The sequence below is a fragment of the Hypanus sabinus genome, chromosome 16 (assembly GCF_030144855.1).
Source record: "Hypanus sabinus isolate sHypSab1 chromosome 16, sHypSab1.hap1, whole genome shotgun sequence".
In the NCBI taxonomy this organism is placed as follows: Eukaryota; Metazoa; Chordata; class Chondrichthyes; order Myliobatiformes; family Dasyatidae; genus Hypanus; species Hypanus sabinus.
In genome coordinates, this window is record NC_082721.1 from 4,404,830 (window position 1) to 4,423,280 (window position 18,451).

Genomic DNA, 18,451 nt, shown 5'->3' on the forward strand with positions numbered 1-18,451 from the left:
TAATAGTGTACACGGGTTCATGGACTATTCAGAAACCTGAGCAGAAAGTGAACATCTGCTTATATTTGACTGATCTCCCTCTCCCCGTTGCTCACTGCTGCCAGAGGAACGTGCCAGGGTCTTACATCTTGCCATCAGCTTGGGTTCATTTTTAGAGGATTCTGCAGTTCATGTTGCAGGTGTTTCTGGTTACTCCTTTTTTGTTGCTATTTTGCACAATTTTGATTGGGACAGACTGGCTCTGTGGCTGCAGTTAATGAACAACACAGTGTCAGATTGAACTGAACTGAGCTGAACTGTTTCAAGGACTCTATGGTTTGATGTTTAACACACTGTGTGTTATTTGCTCGCTTGGGAATTGCTTTGAGGATACAAAATGTCTTTTTTTAATTGTCCACTAGATGTGTCCATCATTGCCAATGCTGGTATTTATTGTTTCCTTAATTTTTTATCTGAAGAGGCTAATTAGAGGCAATTTAATTGGTGTGTCTGGGGTCATATATAGGTCTGGCTTAGTAAAGAGTGAAGATTTCATTCTCTCAATGAATCGGTTTTCCAATTGTTTGATGGTTATCATTAATTAGTTTACCTTTTACTTTTAGTTTTATTTAATTGAATTTAAATACCACATTGCTGTAGTGGGATTTAAACTCTTGTGCTTATACCAATGGTCCACAGGTCTAGCTGCCTGCACAGTACAAACACAGTGCTGCACATCCCATTAACTGATGTTCACTGATCTGAATAAATAGGGAGCCACGGTAGCGTAGCAGTTAGTGTGACACTGTTACAGCCCAGGGCATCAGAGCTCAGAGCTCAGTCCCCGTGTCCTCTATAAGAAAGGTTGTACTTCCTCCCTGTGGAATGTGTGAGTTTTCTGCGAGCATTCAAGTGTGTACCCTAATGCATAGGTTAATTGGTTAATATAAATAGTTCTGTGATTAGGTTAGAGCTAAGTCAGGGTAGTTGGGAGTTGCTGGGCAGCACAGCTCGAAGGGCCAGAAGGGCCTACTCTGAGCTGTATCTCCTGGTAAAACTAAGTTAAAATAAATTAAATGCCAGGAGCAAGTTTAAGATACTGACAGAAAAAAGATAGGAAACTGAAGCTTTTCTGAATGCTCTCCCCAAATAAAATATTATGGAGACAGAAGTAAAAAAGGATTGCATTAATGTTCAAAGTAAATTCAAATTTAAAGTACATTTATTACCAAAGTATATAAATGTCACCATATACAACCCTGAGATCCGTTTTCTTGTTGGCATTCACAGTAAGTGCAAGAAACACGAGAAATTAATGGAAGGCTTCACCCCAAAGGATGGTCAAATAACCAGTGTGCAAAAGGCAGCAAACTGTGCAAATACAAAACAAAAGAAAATAAAAATAATATTAAAATATTGTTTGGCAAAATACCTTGGTCCAAAACTCATCTGGAAAACTTACAAAGAAAAATAAGAGCTGAAATGACACAATTCAGAAAACACAATGTACACCCGAAATGGCTTAGATTAACACTAACTAGGACAGAAGGAGGAAGAGGAATAATAGACATTAAAAATTTATACAACAGTTAGATAAAACTTCTTAGGATATATTTTCATCAACGGAAACAGCATTCAGCACTCCACATGAGCATATGCTATTCTGAGAAGCGATACACACCACTAAACTTCAATGCGAGCACAGCTCAAAAACTAGTTTTGCAGGGGGCCCGGATCCAGAGCCCTAGGTCAGCAAGGGAACAATCGGACCAGAAGACAGATGTCAGGGAAGGTACTGAAAGACAAAACTGAAATAGCGGGTATGTTGGGTGGAATAATTTGAAGTCTGTATATTTTGATGCTGGGAGTATTACAGGTAAAAGTGATGAACTTAGAGCATGGATCAGTACATGGAACTACGATGTTGTGGCCATTACTGAAACTTGGTTGAGAGAGGGGCAGGAATGGGTGATTAATATACCACGTTTTCAAAGTTTTAAAAAGATGGAAGAGGAAGTAAAAGAGGTTGTGGAGTTGCACTACCAATCAGGGACACTATCACAACTGCACTCCAGGGAGACGTAATGGAGGGGTCAGACACTGAGTCCGTTTGGGTAGAATTCAGGAACAGAAAGCATGCAATCACACTTATGGGATTGTACTGCAGAACCTCCAATAGTCATCGGGACATTGAGGAACAGATATGTAATCAGATTAAGAAAATGTGTAAAAATATAGGTTGTTGTTATGGGGGCATTAAACTTCCCTAATATAATCTTGGACCTTCTTAGTGTAAGGGGTTTAGAGGGGCTGAATTTGTTAAGTGCATCCAGGAAGGTCTGTTAATCAATATGTGGACAGTCCAACATGGAACCTGGTCAACATGGATAAATTGGGCAGAAGAGCCTGCTTCCGTGTCGTAGAACTTTATGAGAATCAGAAAAAGCAGAGCAGAGAAAGGCTAATGCACCGAAAGTTATCAGTAACATGAGACCTGCTGTTCACAGTCAGTTAAAGAGTTAAGTCAGAGCACGCAGGAACAGCGCAAGATCAGACTGCAGGATGCTGTAGGAGCTAAGGCTGCAAGCTTGAGAGAGGTTCCATGTTAAATCAGGAGAGGTAGAACTTGCCTTGGGTACGGCTCTGTCACGCCTCCAGCAGAAATGTGGCAGGTATGTGAGACAACTGAGCACCAAGCAACCAGATACTAAGGTACAGATGTAGGGTCGTGGCCTGAAACGTTGATTGCTTATTCATTTTCATAGATGCTGCCTGACCGGCTGAGTTCCTCTAGCATTTTGTGTGTGTTCTTAAGGTACAGTTGACGACTCACCACACACCTTCCCAAGGGGACATGGAACATCATGAAAGAAGTCAAAAGACCAAAGAACAATGTGATAAGTAAATCAAATTACCCCGCTATCTGGGTTTTATTTTAACCTGCTATGATTGATTAGTTAATGACAAATGATTTAGGCACGCCGTTAGTATCTAAATCAGACCCCTTATGTAAGGAATTTGAAAGGAACTTTTGTAAGCAATTTTGCAATGTATTGCCAGTAATTTCTTGTCTGTAAATTGAATTCCTATTTTGCATTTATCATTATAAAATATTGACCATACCATGGGACCGAACCGATACTGTCATTTAACTAATAGAACTCACAAGAGAATATTAATCTGGATGCATAATGCACTTATTTATAGTCAGCATCTGTCTGAGCCTTTTTTTCTTGCATTACGGAAAGTAATTTTTCTTGAATTATATTAGGTTGGCTTATTGATTGGTTTTGGATGCAAATGTTAGAGTATTGCACTTTAAAAGCAGAACGGTTCAGCAGTAGCGCACATTACCTCATATTAGCCTTCAATAAATATCAAGGAAATATATCCTGGCCTTTATATAAATGAGATTTGAACAGACACAGCTTGGTTAAACTTTTTTGATTTGTGAAGCCCCGCATCAAAAGGTACTGGTATATAATCTGAACGTAACACACACAAAATGCTGGAAGTACTCAGCCGATCAAGCAACATCTATAGAAATGAATAACCAGTCAATGTTTTGGGCAGAGACCATTGATCAGGCTACCATTCCTTGAAATATAGGTTGCCTGAAAAATCTGCATAATCCCATGTTTACTATTAGAGATTAGTATTTGATGTTTAGTGAAGAAACGAATTAGGCAATGGTCTGTTCTGTTCTACACTTAAAGGCCACTTTATTAGGTACACCTGTTCATTAATGCAAATATCTAATCTGCCATCATTTGGCAGCAACTTAATGCTAAAAAGCATACAGATTTGTTCAAGCGGTTCAGTTGTTGTTCAGACCAAGCATCAGAATGGGGAAGAAATGTGATCCAAGTGACTTTGACTGTGGAATGACTGTTGGTGCCAGAAGTGTGGTTTGAGTCTCTCAGAAACTGCTGATTGCCTGGGATTTTTACACACGATCTCTCGAGTTTACGAGAGTGGTGTGAAAACATAAAAAGCAAAACCACCAGTGAGTGGCAGTTGTGTGGGTGAAAATGCCTTGTTAATGAGAGAGTTCAGAGTAGAATGGCCAGACTTGTTCAAGCTGACAGGAAGGCGGCAGTATCTCTGAATGCACAACACATCAAGCTTTGAAGTAGTTAGGCCACAGCAGCAGAAGACCATGAATATATACTGGTATTTAGTATTCACTTTATTAACTACAGGGGATACCAAATAAAGTGGCCACTGAGTGAATATTCTGCACACACCTGAGTGACTACTCAAGTTACCGCTTGGCTTATGATTTTATGGGAAAAATAGTTAAGAGTCTTAAAAACTGATAATTTAAATTAAATGTGATGTTAAGTTGAACTTTTTAAAAAAATTTCACAAAGGCTCATGGTATTCAACCCTCTTTGTCAGTCACAGAGAAAAATTTATAAAACAACGGTTCTACAACGGGTAGTTAAACTGCCCAGCGCATCACTAACACCAGCCTTCCTGCCATTGTGGGCATATATACGGAAAGGTGCCAGAGAAAGGACAGTAACATCATGAAGGATTCCACCCACTCTGCTCATGGACTGTTTGTCTCACTCCCATCAGGGAGGAGGATACGTAGCATCAATGCCAGAATCCAGACTTAAAAAGAGTTACTTTCCCCAAGCAGTGAGGCTGATCAACACCTCCACCCACTAACCCACCCCTCCACACCCCCAACCACCACTACTTTGTCATTTCCTGTCAGTCATCTTATGTACAGACACTCCTGTGCCCAGCGTCACTTTATGGACGTACAATTAAGCTAGGTATATCAGCTATCTTATGTATTTATATTTATTGTGCTTTTTATTATTATTGTTTTCATTAACTTATTGTGTTTTTGTACTACTTTGGAGCTGGAGTAATAATTATTTCATTTTTCTTTACATTTGTGCACGGAAAAGATATTAAGCAATCCTGAATTTTGGGTGGTGCTCTGGTTGTGGAATGTAACATGCGGAGAGTTTGCAAAGTCCATTAATATGTTACAACACACGCTGAAGTGCTGCAGCAACTCAGCAGGTGAGACAGCCAGCTTTTACACATGGAGGGGAATGATCAATCAACGTTTTTGGTCAAGACCCTTCTCCAGGACTGGAAAAAAGGAGGCGGAGCCAGAGTAAACAAGGGAAGTGGGAGGAGCACAAGGTGGCAGGTGACAGGTGTGAGGGGGTAGGGTGAGAAAGCAGGGGAGGATTTGGAAATGGGAAAGGAATGGTGTGAGAAGCTAAGAGGTGATAAGTGAAAGCGGTAAATGACATGAGGAGGAGTAGAGAGCAAGGGGAGATCATCCATGATCGTCGTGAAGGACTGGACAGGATTGAGGAGTTATGATATTTATCCCCATTTCTATTGTCTTGTCGCTGGGTAATTGTGGGATTAGCCACACTATTCCCATCCTATCCTCCATCAACTCTATCATCATCTTCCCAACATTAGCCCAAACATCTAGTCTGAATTTACAAGGATAAGTAAATTTAGCTGATTGCTATTTTATATTTTGGCAGAAAAGTGAGGAGTCCATATTATGCCTTAACAATCTCTGCTAAATAGGCTGACAATGTATCACAGCAGAAAATTGTTTCATGTTCATGTTCCAGCATCTGTTCTTTTTCAAATTCTCCTTAATTTACAAACTAGTCCAGTGCACTCTGCCTAGATCTCCATCGATTTCAAATTGCGATAGGCTGTGTCATGCAGAATGCTGATGAACCATCATCCTCGATACAGGGGCCCACCAAGCATTATTTATCTTGTTGCATGCATCGAGTACAAAAGCCAGCTTGGAACTGTGCTCTGGACAATTGCATTAACATGGTACTGAATATGCTTGATGTCCCTCCAAAAAGAAAACTGTCCCACCTCAAAAGTGTCCCCACAAAGCCAGAACAGATAAGTTCTTACAGAACTCGGTATTCTCAAGTGCATTTTTACGACTTTAAGTGAAGGTGCTTCATGAGCTAAAGATCCAAATTCCATCATTGACGTTGCTAATGGGAATTCATCACTCTGTTACTGATTTGACTCTCAAAACCTTGTCAAATCCTTCACATAGCTGACACGTTTAATTAAATTAGTTTTGTCCCATATCTGAAAGACATGTAAGTTTGCAGGGTGGCACAGTAGTGTAGAGGTTAGAGTTGTGTTATTACGATGCCAGTAATCTGCAGTCAGGGTTCAATTCCCACTACCGTCTGTAAGGGTTTTGTAGATTCTTCTCGTGATCACTTGGAATTCCACACAGTGCTCCGGTTTCCTCCCACCTTCCAAAGACGTATAGGTTAGGGTTTGTAACTTGTTATTCCGGCACCAGAATCATGGCACCACTTGCAGACTGCCCCCAGCACATCCTCAAACTGCGTTGGCTGTGGCCGCAAAGCATGCATTCTGAGATTGTTTCAATATTTTGATGTACATGTGACATGTACATCAAAATAAGGATAAATCTTTAATCTTTAAATTAGCTCCTATAAATTACCCCTTGTGTGTGGGTAGTAGGAGAATTTGGAATGTAAATGAGATTGGGTTCCAAGGTAATAAGAGGAGGGAAACAGGTATGGGACAGCATAAGTGCAAGGGGCCAAATGGCTTCTTTTTTGTCATAAGAAAATATGAGTAGTATTCCAGTCAACATGAAGCAAGTAAGATTCATGATTCACGGTCGTTTGTTATCTTTCTTCAGTACACGAGTATAAAGGAAAATGAAATGATTGTTACTCTGGATCTGATTCAGCATAAAAAACACTATAAACTTGAAGTACACAATAAATATAAATAAAAAATCAATCCTATGAAACACATCGTACAAGTAACTGCTATATACATCAGAATCAGAATCAGGTTTAATATCACTGGCATATGGTTGTTTTGTGGCAGCAGTACATTGTGATGCATTGCAGTAAATTGCAGTAAGAACTATATCTATATATTTTAAAAGTTAAATTAAATATGTAGTCAAAGAAGAGAAACAAAGTATTGTAGTGTTCATGGGTTCATTGTCCATTCAGATATCTGATGGCAGAGAGGAAGAAGCTGTTCCTGAAATGCTGAGTGTGCGTGATGGCAATGAGATGAGAGTAGACTACGTAAAGTGAAGCTAGGTGATATGTGGATAGTGGCAGTGGGGTGGGTTGGTTATGGAGGTGTGGATCGGCCTTACTGCTTGGGGAAAGTAACTGATTTTAGTCTGGTGGTCCTGGTGTGGGTGCTAGGTAGCCTCCTCCATGATGGGAGAGGGACAAACAGTCCATGAGCAGCATGGGTGTGGCCTTTTTCCAACACTTTTCTTTTCACACAGTATGTAGTGTGGGATACAATAATTGACTCAAACTTATCACTGCTCTTGGGTGTTCATCATTCTGAATGGCTCTGCCTTCAGCTGGTGTAACTTGACGATACACAGCCAAGAACACAACTGGTTACATCACCATCTGGCACGGAGGGGCACGGCACAGGATTGGAAACTGTTGCAGAAAGTTTTAAATTCAGCCAGCTCCATCATAGGCACTAGCCTTCCCAGCATTGACATCATCAAAAGGCAACGCCTGAAAAAAGGTTGCATCCATCTTTAAGGCGCCCTGTCACCCAGGACATGCCCTCTTCTCGTTGCTACCATCAAGAAGGAGATACAGGAGCCTGAAGACTACTCAATATTTCAGGAGCAAACACGAGGAAATCTGCAGATGCTGGAAATTCAAACAACAACACGCACAAAATGCTGGTGCAACACAGCAAGCCGGGCAGCATCTATAGGGAGAAGCGCTGTTGATGTTTCGGGCCGAGACCCTCACTTTCGCCAATCACCTTTCCAGTTCACTTTCGCCAATCACCTTTCCAGCTCTTAGCTTCATCCCACCCCCTCCAGTCTTCTCCTATCATTTCGTATTTCCCCCTCCCCCCACTACTTTCAAATCTCTTACTATCGTTCCTTTCAGTTAGTCCTGACGAAGGGTCTCGGCCCGAAACATCGACAGTGCTTCTCCCTATAGATGATGCCTGGCCTGCTGTGTTCCACCAGCATTTTGTGTGTGTCAATATTTCAGGAACAGCTTCTTCCCCTCTGCCATCAAATTTCTGAATGGACAATGAACCCATGGACACTTCCTCACCATTTCCAACCTCCCTTTTTGAACTGCTTATTTAATTTAATTTGTTTTTCCCATATGTACTTATTATAATTTATAGGTTTTACTATTTTGTATTGTAATGTACTGCTGCCATAAAACAACAAATTCCCTGACATTTGCCAGTGATGTTAACTCTGATTCTGATTCTAGATTGCAGCATCTGCTGGTGGGACTAGGGAATGTGCTCAGGGTAGCTGTTTATTCAGTGATCTGAGTCCGGAATGGATTTGTTGTCACGGATGAGACAGGATCCTGCAGCAAAGCAAGATGCAGCAATGAGACAGAACCACGAGGAGTGAACAGCCAAATGTCTGCGAGACAAATGCTGCTTATTACTGAGAGATGGAGGGTAATAGGTATCATGGTTTACTTATAACAGGAAAGTTGATAGTGAAACAGAGAAGAAATAACCTCAGGAGCATAAGGTGCTGATCACCGATATAATTCTGACGTGGTATTGGGATCATAAATATAACCATATAACCATATAACAATCACAGCACGGGAACAGGCCATCTCGGCCCTCCTAGTCCGTGCCGAACTCTTAATCTCACCTAGTCCCACCTACCTGCACTCAGCCCATAACCCTCCACTCCTTTCCTGTCCATATACCTATCCAATTTTACCTTAAATGGCACAACTGAACTGGCCTCTACTATTTCTACAGGAAGCTCATTCCACACAGCTATCACTCTCTGAGTAAAGAAATACCCCCTCGTGTTTCCCTTAAACTTCTCCCCCTAACTCTCAAATCATGTCCTCTCGTTTGAATCTCCCCTACTCTCAATGGAAACAGCCTATTCACGTCAACTCTATCTATCCCTCTCAAAATTTTAAATACCTCGATCAAATCCCCCCTCAACCTTCTACGCTCCAATGAATAGAGACCTAACTTGTTCAACCTTTCTCTGTAACTTAAGTGCTGAAACATAGGTAGCGTCCTAGTAAATCGTCTCTGCACTCTCTCTAATTTATTGATATCTTTCCTATAATTCGGTGACCAGAACTGTACACAATATTCCAAATTTGGCCTTACCAATGCCTTGTACAATTTTAACATTACATCCCCACTTCTGTACTCAGTGCTCTGATTTATAAAGGCCAGCGTTCCAAAAGCCTTCTTCACCACCCTATCTACATGAGACTCCACCTTCAGGGAACTATGCACTGTTATTCCTAGATCTCTCTGTTCCACTGCATTCCCCAATGCCCTACCAATTACCCTGTATGTTCTATTTGGATTATTCCTGCCAAAATGTAGAACCTCACACTTCTCAGCATTAAACTCCATCTGCCAACGTTCAGCCCATTCTTCTAACCGGCATAAATCTCCCTGCAAGCTTTGAAAACCCACCTCATTATCCACAACACCTCCTACCTTAGTATCATCGGCATACTTACTAATCCAATTTACCACCCCATCATCCAGATCATTTACGTATATTACAAACAATGGAAAATTAATGCGAGAGAAAGAGGCTGAGGATTTCCCACCAACATAAAGAACCTGTATTTACTTCAGATTCAGTATCTGTTTAAAGTCACTGGCATACCTTTGTTATTTTGTGGCAACAGTTCATTACATTGTATAATTTAAAAATCTAAATAACAAAGAAAATATATGCATTATATATGTTAAATAAGTAGTGCAAAGAAAGAGAGGAAAAAGAAAAGAAATAGTGAGGCAGGGTTCATGGGTTCACTGTCCAGTCAGAAATCTGATGGCAGAGAGGAAGAAGCTGTTCCTGAAATGTTCAGGCATCTTAAACCCTTTAGAGTTGGATTTATTTTTGAAGTGTTAAAATTGTTTTGCTTTGAAATGTGTCTGCCAGCTTCTGTGCCACATGAGAATTTCTCTTTCATAGTGATAAACACCAGCCTGATCACTTGGAAAATTTCAGCTTTCTTCAAATTAACACACACAAAATGCTGGAGGAACACAGCAAGTCAGGCAGGAACTATGTTGGTGAATAAACAGTCAATGTTTTGGGCCGAGACCTTTCCTCCAGACGGGAAAGGATGAGGGAAGAAGCCAGCTCCAGCTCCTCACTTCATTGCCCTCTCCCACCCACCTACCTTCCCCCTCAACTGGTCTCACCTATCACCTGCCGGTTTATACTCCTTCTCTTCTCCAGTTTCTTATTTTGACTTCTGTTCCATTTCTTTCCAGTCCCAATGAGGGGCATAGATAGAGTGAATGTTCACAGTCAGTCTCCCAGGACTGGGGAAATGACGAGCGAGATTGCCTCAGTTTAAAGTGAAGAGGGAATGATTTAATAGGAACCTGGGGGGGGGGGGGGGCAACTCTCTTTATACAAAGTCCGTATGTGAAATGAGTTGCCAGAGAAAGTGGTTGAGACAGATACAATAATAGCTTTAAAAAGGTGGTTGTACAGGTACTGTACTGTGCAAACATCATAGGCACATATGTATAGCTTGGGTGCCTAAGACTTTTGCACAGTATTGTAGTAATTGGTCTCTATTGTGGACTGAGAGTGGGAAGGGGGCAGGGAGAGGGGAATCATGGTTGGGAGAGGGGAGGGAGCAGGAAGAGCCAGAGAGACATTCTGTAATGATCAGTAAACCAATTGATTGCAATCAAATGACCCTGCCTGCTGACTCAGGGCTGGGACTGTCTGCATCCATGCCACCCTTCATTTCTGGCACCCCTTCTCTAGCACATACTCCCACGTGCCCTACTCTCACCATTCACAACATCCTTTGTTCCTGCCAGATTTACAAACTCACTCTCCACTCCACGTTGACAACTACAGTGCTGTGCAAAAGTCTTAGGCACTCTAGCTATATATACATGTGCCCAAGACTTTTGTACAATACTGTACATGGAGAGGAAAGGTTTAGAAGTGTATGGGTCTTGCACTGGCAAATGAGACGAGCCTTGGATGGGAGGCTGGGGGTGGCATGAAACAGACGGGCTGAAGGACCTGTTTCCATACTGTGTTACTCTGATTCCATAAAAGTTAAACTTCAGTTTTAGTTGGTGTCTCATCCTGTTGATATTGTGTTTACCTTGGAGAAACCAGAGATTGCAGGTGCAAGAATCTGGAGATGAAAAGAACAAGCTGCTGGATGAACTCAGTGGATCAGGCAGCATCTGTGGAGGGAAATTGACAGGCCGCATTCCGGGTTTGGACTGATGGAATCTAGATGAATGGTTTCAACCTGAAGCGTTGACTATCCATTTCCTTCCCCAGACACTAACTGACCTGCTGAGTTTCAAGAGGGGCTTGTTTTCCCTTTGTGGATGTCTTGCTGGAGGAGTTGGTGTGAAGGGTCAAAGTATTAAGAATCATGGGCCAGTTGGTCAGTCTATCCACTGACCATCCTCACACTCTCTGAATCAGAATGGGCCAGTAGTTCAGACTATCCACTCACCGTCCTCCATTCTGTGAATCAGAATCAGGTTTCAAACCACTGACGTACGTCATGAAATTTGTTGTTTTCTGGCAGAGTTCAAAGTAAATTTTATTATCAGAATGCACATATGTCACCATATAAACCATGAGATTAATTTTCTTGTAGGGATATTCAACAAATTTATAGAAAAGTAACGTTAACAGGATCAATGACAGATCAAGCAGAGTACAGAAGACAACAAACTGTGCAAAAGCAAATATTAATACATAGCTATAAGTAACGAGAACATGAGATGAAGGGTCCTTGAAAGTGAGTTCATTGTTCAAGGACTCTTCATCTCATGTTCTCATTATTTATTGCTATTAAATTAGAGTAAAAATTACAATAAAGTACAAAATAAATAAACAGTGCAAAAGATGAAGAGGAAGAAAACAAGCAGAAGAAAATTCCAACAGTAATTTACTTATTGACTGTCCTAAAACCTAGTAAACTTGAATTTTTAAGAAGGAGCTGGCCATATTAAACTGGTTCATCCCTGCTATTAGGCCTTAACTTCAAAACCTGCTTCTAATGGTTTGAGAACAATCTCACTGATCCAGGTTACCAAATCATATTTGAGGATGAACATGACTGCCTCTCATTCCAGCCTGCTGCTGATCTTTTAAATTTTATCCACATCCACACTTGCCTCTTACATATTCCAATCACTTTGTTTATCACTTTTCCAAACCTGCGTGGCTACAATTGACACTGCCCAGCTTTGCATAGAAAAGAAAAATCCTGTTCTCGGATCCACTTAAATAAAGACACCATATTCAATTCAAAGTGCATTTATTATCAAAGTACTGTATGTTTGCAGTGTACAACCCTGAGATTCATCTTCCTCACAGACAGTCATAAAACGAAGAACCTTGGAACCAATCCATTCAAAAAAAAACCCATCAACCCCCCCCCCCTCACACCCATGCACAAAAAATACACAAAAATGAGTGAAAACACAGAATACAAGACATAAAATTAAAAAGTATATTTCAGTACAGTTCAGGCCAGTTCAGTTTTCATTATTTGCAGTCTGCCCCGATTCAAAAATCGTCCGGAGGTAGTAACAAAAGAAAGTGACCTTTGCCATCCAGTCTATCAGCAGACCACCTGTGGCTAACAATGCTGCAAATATCCAGTTATGCCTCCCACAATTTCTTCTCCAGACTTCCACAGTGTACCTACATATACTTGATCAGCAACTAGAAATTTGTCCATCCACATACGTTCTCAGTCAACCATCAGCTCTTCTGTAATGCAGTCTATCACTAAGATTTCCTTGTCAATTTCCCCTCATTCCAAAATCTTCATGCCTTTCTCCACCATCATAAAAACAGAGACGAAATATTAGTTCAGAGCTTCACCAATGTTTCAGTATTTAATTTTCATTAATACTAATGAAAGACCACCAAGCTGGATCATTCAATGGTTATTCAATATTTATCAGGAGTGCTGTGTACACAGGGGCTTTAGAATTGTCAATGACCCCTCCTGTTTGTGCGCCTTGACCCTCTACCATCAGGCAGGAGGTACCGTAGCATTAGGACAAGAACTGTTAGGATGGGAAGCAGCTTCTTCCCCCAGGTCGTGAGATTACTGAACCCCCTGCCACCATCAGGTCTCATCATTTATGAAGCACAAGTGGTGTTATGCTGTTTACTTTTTAACTTGTGTTGTAAATGCACCTTATTATTTGTTAATTTATTTGTGGTAATATTACTTTACATGTACGAGTTATATGCACTGTGTTGTGCACCTGGGTCTGGAAGAACATTGTTTTATTTGGTGGTATACATGTGTGTGGTTGAATGACAATAAACCCAACCAAGAGTCATTGGTGCACGGAAGCCATGCCAACTACGACAAATTATTCTCTCTCAAATGCCCAGTTAGTACTCTTTTGAATGCTGGAATTGACTCTGTTTCCTTCACTTGAACAGCTAAAATTCCATATTGTTACTGCTGTCTGCACAAATAAACAAATAGATTTTCTTCATATCGATTGTATCATTAAAATTAAATATTAAATCAAAAAATTAGCTGCTTTTCTCCCATTACAAATGTTGTTTCAATTTGCCGAATATTCTGTCATATTTTTCCAGCACTTGCAGTATTTCTTTCTTTTGTCTCCTCCTCCCCCACCCTCTGTCACTGCACTGCATTGTAAACATTTTCCACCTCTTTTTATAATGCTGCTTTTTTGTAAATACATGCTGGTATTTATGTATTTATTCCATATCAGTACTTCTAACTTAATTTTATATATTTTTTATTCTTTGTAATTGTTGAATGTTGTCCTTTGACTGCATGTCACATCACAGCACAACAAAATCCTGAAACATGCAGATGTCTGTGGTGAATAAAGTTGACCTTTGACCCTGCATCCTTTGAAACATGAGGGATGATTTTAAACTAACTTTTCCCTCAAGTCCCTCTCCAAAGAAATCACACTTCACTATAAATACATGCCTGATCCAGTTCCAGAATCAGAATACCACAAATTATATTATCGCCAATCAGTTATAACAGATAGAACAATCCATAATAACCGTCCCAATGTAATAATACAGGATAAGCAAGTAATAACTTATTTAATAGATATAGCCATTCCAAAGGCTCATAACTTACAGAAATCAGTAAGTGAAAAACACCAGTAATGTGCTATTAAAGGGGAAATTGAAAGACTTTGGTACATGAGCAGGGTATGCATCATCCTAATAGTAATATACACAACTGGTGTCATCTCAAATGCACGACACAATAGCATTAAACAATTAGGGATACACAGTAATATCAATGTAAATCTTCAGAAAGTTGCAACGCTAAACACCACTAGAATAGTCTGAAAGTTCCTAGCAATTGACAAATGAGCATGCCTTGCTATGCTCATACCTCAGGTTTTATCAGCATGAGCTGAGAGAGAGAAAAAAATTAAAACATAATAATAATAATAATAATAATAATAATGATAATGATAATAATAATAATAATAATAATAATAATAATAATAATAATAATAATAATAATAATAATAATAATAATAATAATAATAATAATAATAATAATAAATAAGTGATAGATATAGAGAGCTGAAGTTATAGAGTCCTTAAAGTGTCCATAAGTTGTGGAATCAGTTCAGTGGTGAGGCAATTAAAGTTGATTGAAGCTATCCCCTCTGGTCCAAGAGCCTGATAGTAACTGTTCCTGAACCTGGTGGTATGGCTCCTAAGGCACCTGTACCTCTTTCTGGGGGTCTCTGATGACGTATGCAACAACAAGGTAACCCACTTTTCTGGGCCCTCATATTGTCCTTCTCATTGTGGTTTGAAATTGGATATGGATCACTCTCTTGGACTTTGAATTCTTCTACTGATATTTTTATGCATCTCACGAGATCTTGAGTGTGTTTTAAATCTGGGTTACCATCATGCCACATTTCCTGCTAATGTTTCAAGCATCAACAGATTCTGATCCATCATTTAGCTAAATAAATGTGTGTCATTATGGGATTTGGACAGAACAGCTTTTGTAAGACTTGTATAAGAATCTAAGGAGCAAAAATAGAACCAAATACACTGTCTCTTTCAGGTCTTTGTAAGAGCATTGCTCAATAATTGTTAATTTGTCATCTTTGCTTCAATTATATTGTGCATTTACAATTTGCAATGAATGCATATTTTAAACAGTTTTCTGCAGGAAAACCAATTTAATCTCAATCTTTCCTGTCAGGAAACAATAGGAAGAAGAGGGTGCAGAAAGGTTTACTAGGATGCTGCCTGGGTTAGAGGGCATGTGCTATAATGAGAGGTTGGACAAACTTGGGCTGTTTTATCTGGAGCAGCAGAGGCTGAGGGGAGATCTGATAGAGGTTTAAAAGATTATGAGAAGTATAGGTAGAGAAAACAGACAGTTTCTTTTTCCCCAGGGTTGAAATGTCTAATGCCAGAGGGCATGCATCTAAGGTGACGGGGGTAATTTCAAAGAAGATATGAAGGGCAAGTTTTTTTACACAGAGAATGGTGGTTGCCTGGAACGCGCTGGCTAGGGTGGTGGGAGAGACAGAAACATGAGAGACATTTAAGAGATGTACAGGTAGACGCATGAATGTGAGAGGCATTAGTTCAGTTGCCTCCTTGATTAGTAATTGGATCGGCACAATGTTCTGGGCTTAAGGGCCTGTTACTGCTCCATGCTCCATGTTCAGAGAGAGAAGACAGGGTTTTGTTAGGTTATAAGTGCCAGCATTAACCATGCCTTCTTTCTGGTGTCGAATGGAAACCCTGAGGTACGCCTCTTCCTGAATGGGCTGAGCTGCTACTCTCTGTCTATACAGTGTGAATGTGAGATCCAACAAACATCGGAATGTATTTACACGGGGAAGTGCGCTGCGGATGGAATACTGAAGCCGTAGACAGCCCAGCCACTGGGGGCGGTGTGGCACAGCGTCCACGTTGGAATCAGTGCCGCCCTGCAGTGTTTACTCAGCAGAAGACAAGCCATAGTGTGTTCAAATGCAGATTTCTGCAACATTATATATATATATATATTTGTGACTGTATCTTACTGATATCTTATTTAGAACAGAGTTACAGAGAAATTGCTTTAGTCAGAGGGTGGTAAATCTGTGGAATTTGTTGCCACAAGTGGCTGTCGAGACCAAGTCAGTGGATTTTTTTAAGGCAGATGTAGATAGGTTCTTGATTAACCAGGGCATCAAGGGATATGGGGAGAAGGCAGGGGTGTGGGGATGACTGGATCTGCCCATGATTGAATATCAGAGCAGACTCGATGGGCCAAATGGCTTACTTCTCCTATATCTTATGGTCTTGTATTCTTGCTACCTTATATGTTCTATATGTATCTTGCTCTGTGTATGACTGTCGGTAATATGTTTTACACCTTGACCCCAGAGTAACGCAGTTTCATTTGGCTGTATTCATGGGTATTCAGGTATGATTGAATAGCAATTAAACTTGAACTTGAACTTGAACTTGGACTGGCTGATAAGCACTATCATGTCTACTGTGCATTTCCCTCCATAGACACTGCGTGACCTGCTGAGTTTCTCCAACACTTTGTGTGAGTTGATCTTACTACACTTATTAGAGATGTGGGAGGAAACTCGAGCAGTCAGAGGGTGGTGAATCTGCGGAGGTTGTTGCCACTGACAGCTGTGGAGGCCAAGTCATTGGGTACAATTAAATCAGTGATTGACTGGTTCTTAATTAGTCAGAACGTCATAAGACCATAAGACAAAGAAGCAGAATTAGGCCATTTGGCCCAATGAGACTGTTCCGCCACTTAATCATGTCTGAACCTTTTTTCCCATCTTTAGCCCCAATCCTCGGCCTTCGCCCATTACTTTTGATGCCATGTCCAATCAAGAATCTATCGATCTCTACCTAACAAGCTTCACAAATTCACCACCCTCTGGCTAAAGAAATTTCTCTGCAGCTCTGTTATAAATGGATACCCCTCTATCCTGAGATTGTGTCCTCTTGTCCTAGAGTACCCCAGCATAGGAAACATCCCTTCCACATCTACTCTGTCTAGGTCTTTCAACATTTGAAAGGTTTCAATGAGATCCCCCCTCATCCTTCTAAATTCCACCAAGTACAGACCCAAAGCTATCAAACATTCCTCGTATAATAATCCTTTCATTCCTGGAATCATACTTGTGAAAATGCTCTGAACCCTCTCCAATGCCAGCATATTTTTTTCATAGATGAGGCACCCAAAACTGTTCACAATACTCAAGGTGAGGCCTCAATGGTGCCTTATAAAGCCTCAGCATCACATCCCTGCTCTTATATTATAGATCTCTTGTAATGAATGCTAACACTGCATTTACCTTCTTGACCACCGACTCAACCTACAAGTTAACCTTTAGGGTGTTCTGCACAAGGACTCCTGGATCCAGTTGCATCTCAGATTTTTGGATTTTCTCAGTTTAGAAAATAGTCTACCTATTTATTTCTCCTACCAAAGTGCATGACTAAGTACTTTCTAACACTGTCTCTCATTTGCCACTTTCTTGACCATTCTCCTAATTTGTTTAAGTCCTTCTGCAGCCTTCTGAAAGTCAAAATATACATCTACTGCATCCCTTCTATCTATCCTATTTGTAATCTCCATTCCAACAAGTTCATCAGACAGGATCTTCCCTTTAGGAACCATGCTGACTTTGTCCTGTTTTGTCCTGTGTCACCAAGTACTCTTTAATCTCATCCTTAACAATTGACTCCATTCTTCCCAACTACTTTGGTCAGGCTAACTGGTCTATAATTTCCTTTCTGCTGCCTCTCACCTTTTCTAAAGAGTGGAGTGGACCTTTTCCAGTCCTATGGAGCCATGCCAAAGTCCAAGGATTCTTGAAAAATCATTACTAATGCTTCCACAATCTCTACTGCTACCTCTTTCAGAATCCTAGGGTGCAGCTTATTTTGTCCAGATGACTTACACACCTTCAGATCTTTCAGCTTTTTGAGCAACTTCTTCCTTGTAATAGGAACTGCACTCACATCTCTTCCCTCACACCCTTCAATATCTGGGACATTGATATTGTCTTCCACAGTGAAGATTGATGCAAATTAGTTCATCTGGTATCTCCTTGTCCCCCGTTATTATTTTTCTGGCCTCATTTTCTAATGGTTATATTCCCACTCGCATCTTTCTTTTACTTGAAAAAGCTTTTTCCATCCACCTTGATATTGTTTCCTAGCTTGCTTTCATATTTCTTCTTTGCCTTCTTAATGATTCTTCTAGTTGGTCTTTGTAGGTTTTTAAAATCTTCCCAATCCTCTATATTCTTGCTAATTTTTGCTTTGTCGTACGCCCTCTCTTTTGCTTTTACATTAGCTTTGATTGCCCTTGTCAGTCGTGGTTGTACTATTTTGCCACATGAATAT

The 18,451-nt window shown here is 40.4% G+C and overlaps 1 protein-coding gene across 8 annotated transcripts in view; it reads left to right on the forward strand.

The window, feature by feature from the left end:
• LOC132405960 (leucine-rich repeat and immunoglobulin-like domain-containing nogo receptor-interacting protein 3) overlaps positions 1-18,451 on the forward strand; it is a 172,136-nt gene that overhangs the window by 48,169 nt on the left and 105,516 nt on the right. The window contains exons 1-2 of one of the 8 annotated variants that reach the window (XM_059990998.1): positions 2,674-2,691; positions 2,795-2,880. The exons of 2 other annotated variants lie outside the window; for them this stretch is intronic. The gene's annotated coding sequence lies outside the window, so the exon portion shown is untranslated. Of the gene's footprint in view, positions 1-2,554; positions 2,652-2,673; positions 2,692-2,744; positions 2,881-16,585; positions 16,623-18,451 lie in introns of those variants that run through there. 5 more of the 8 variants (XM_059991001.1, XM_059990997.1, XM_059991002.1 and 2 more) reach the window with 5 other exon arrangements.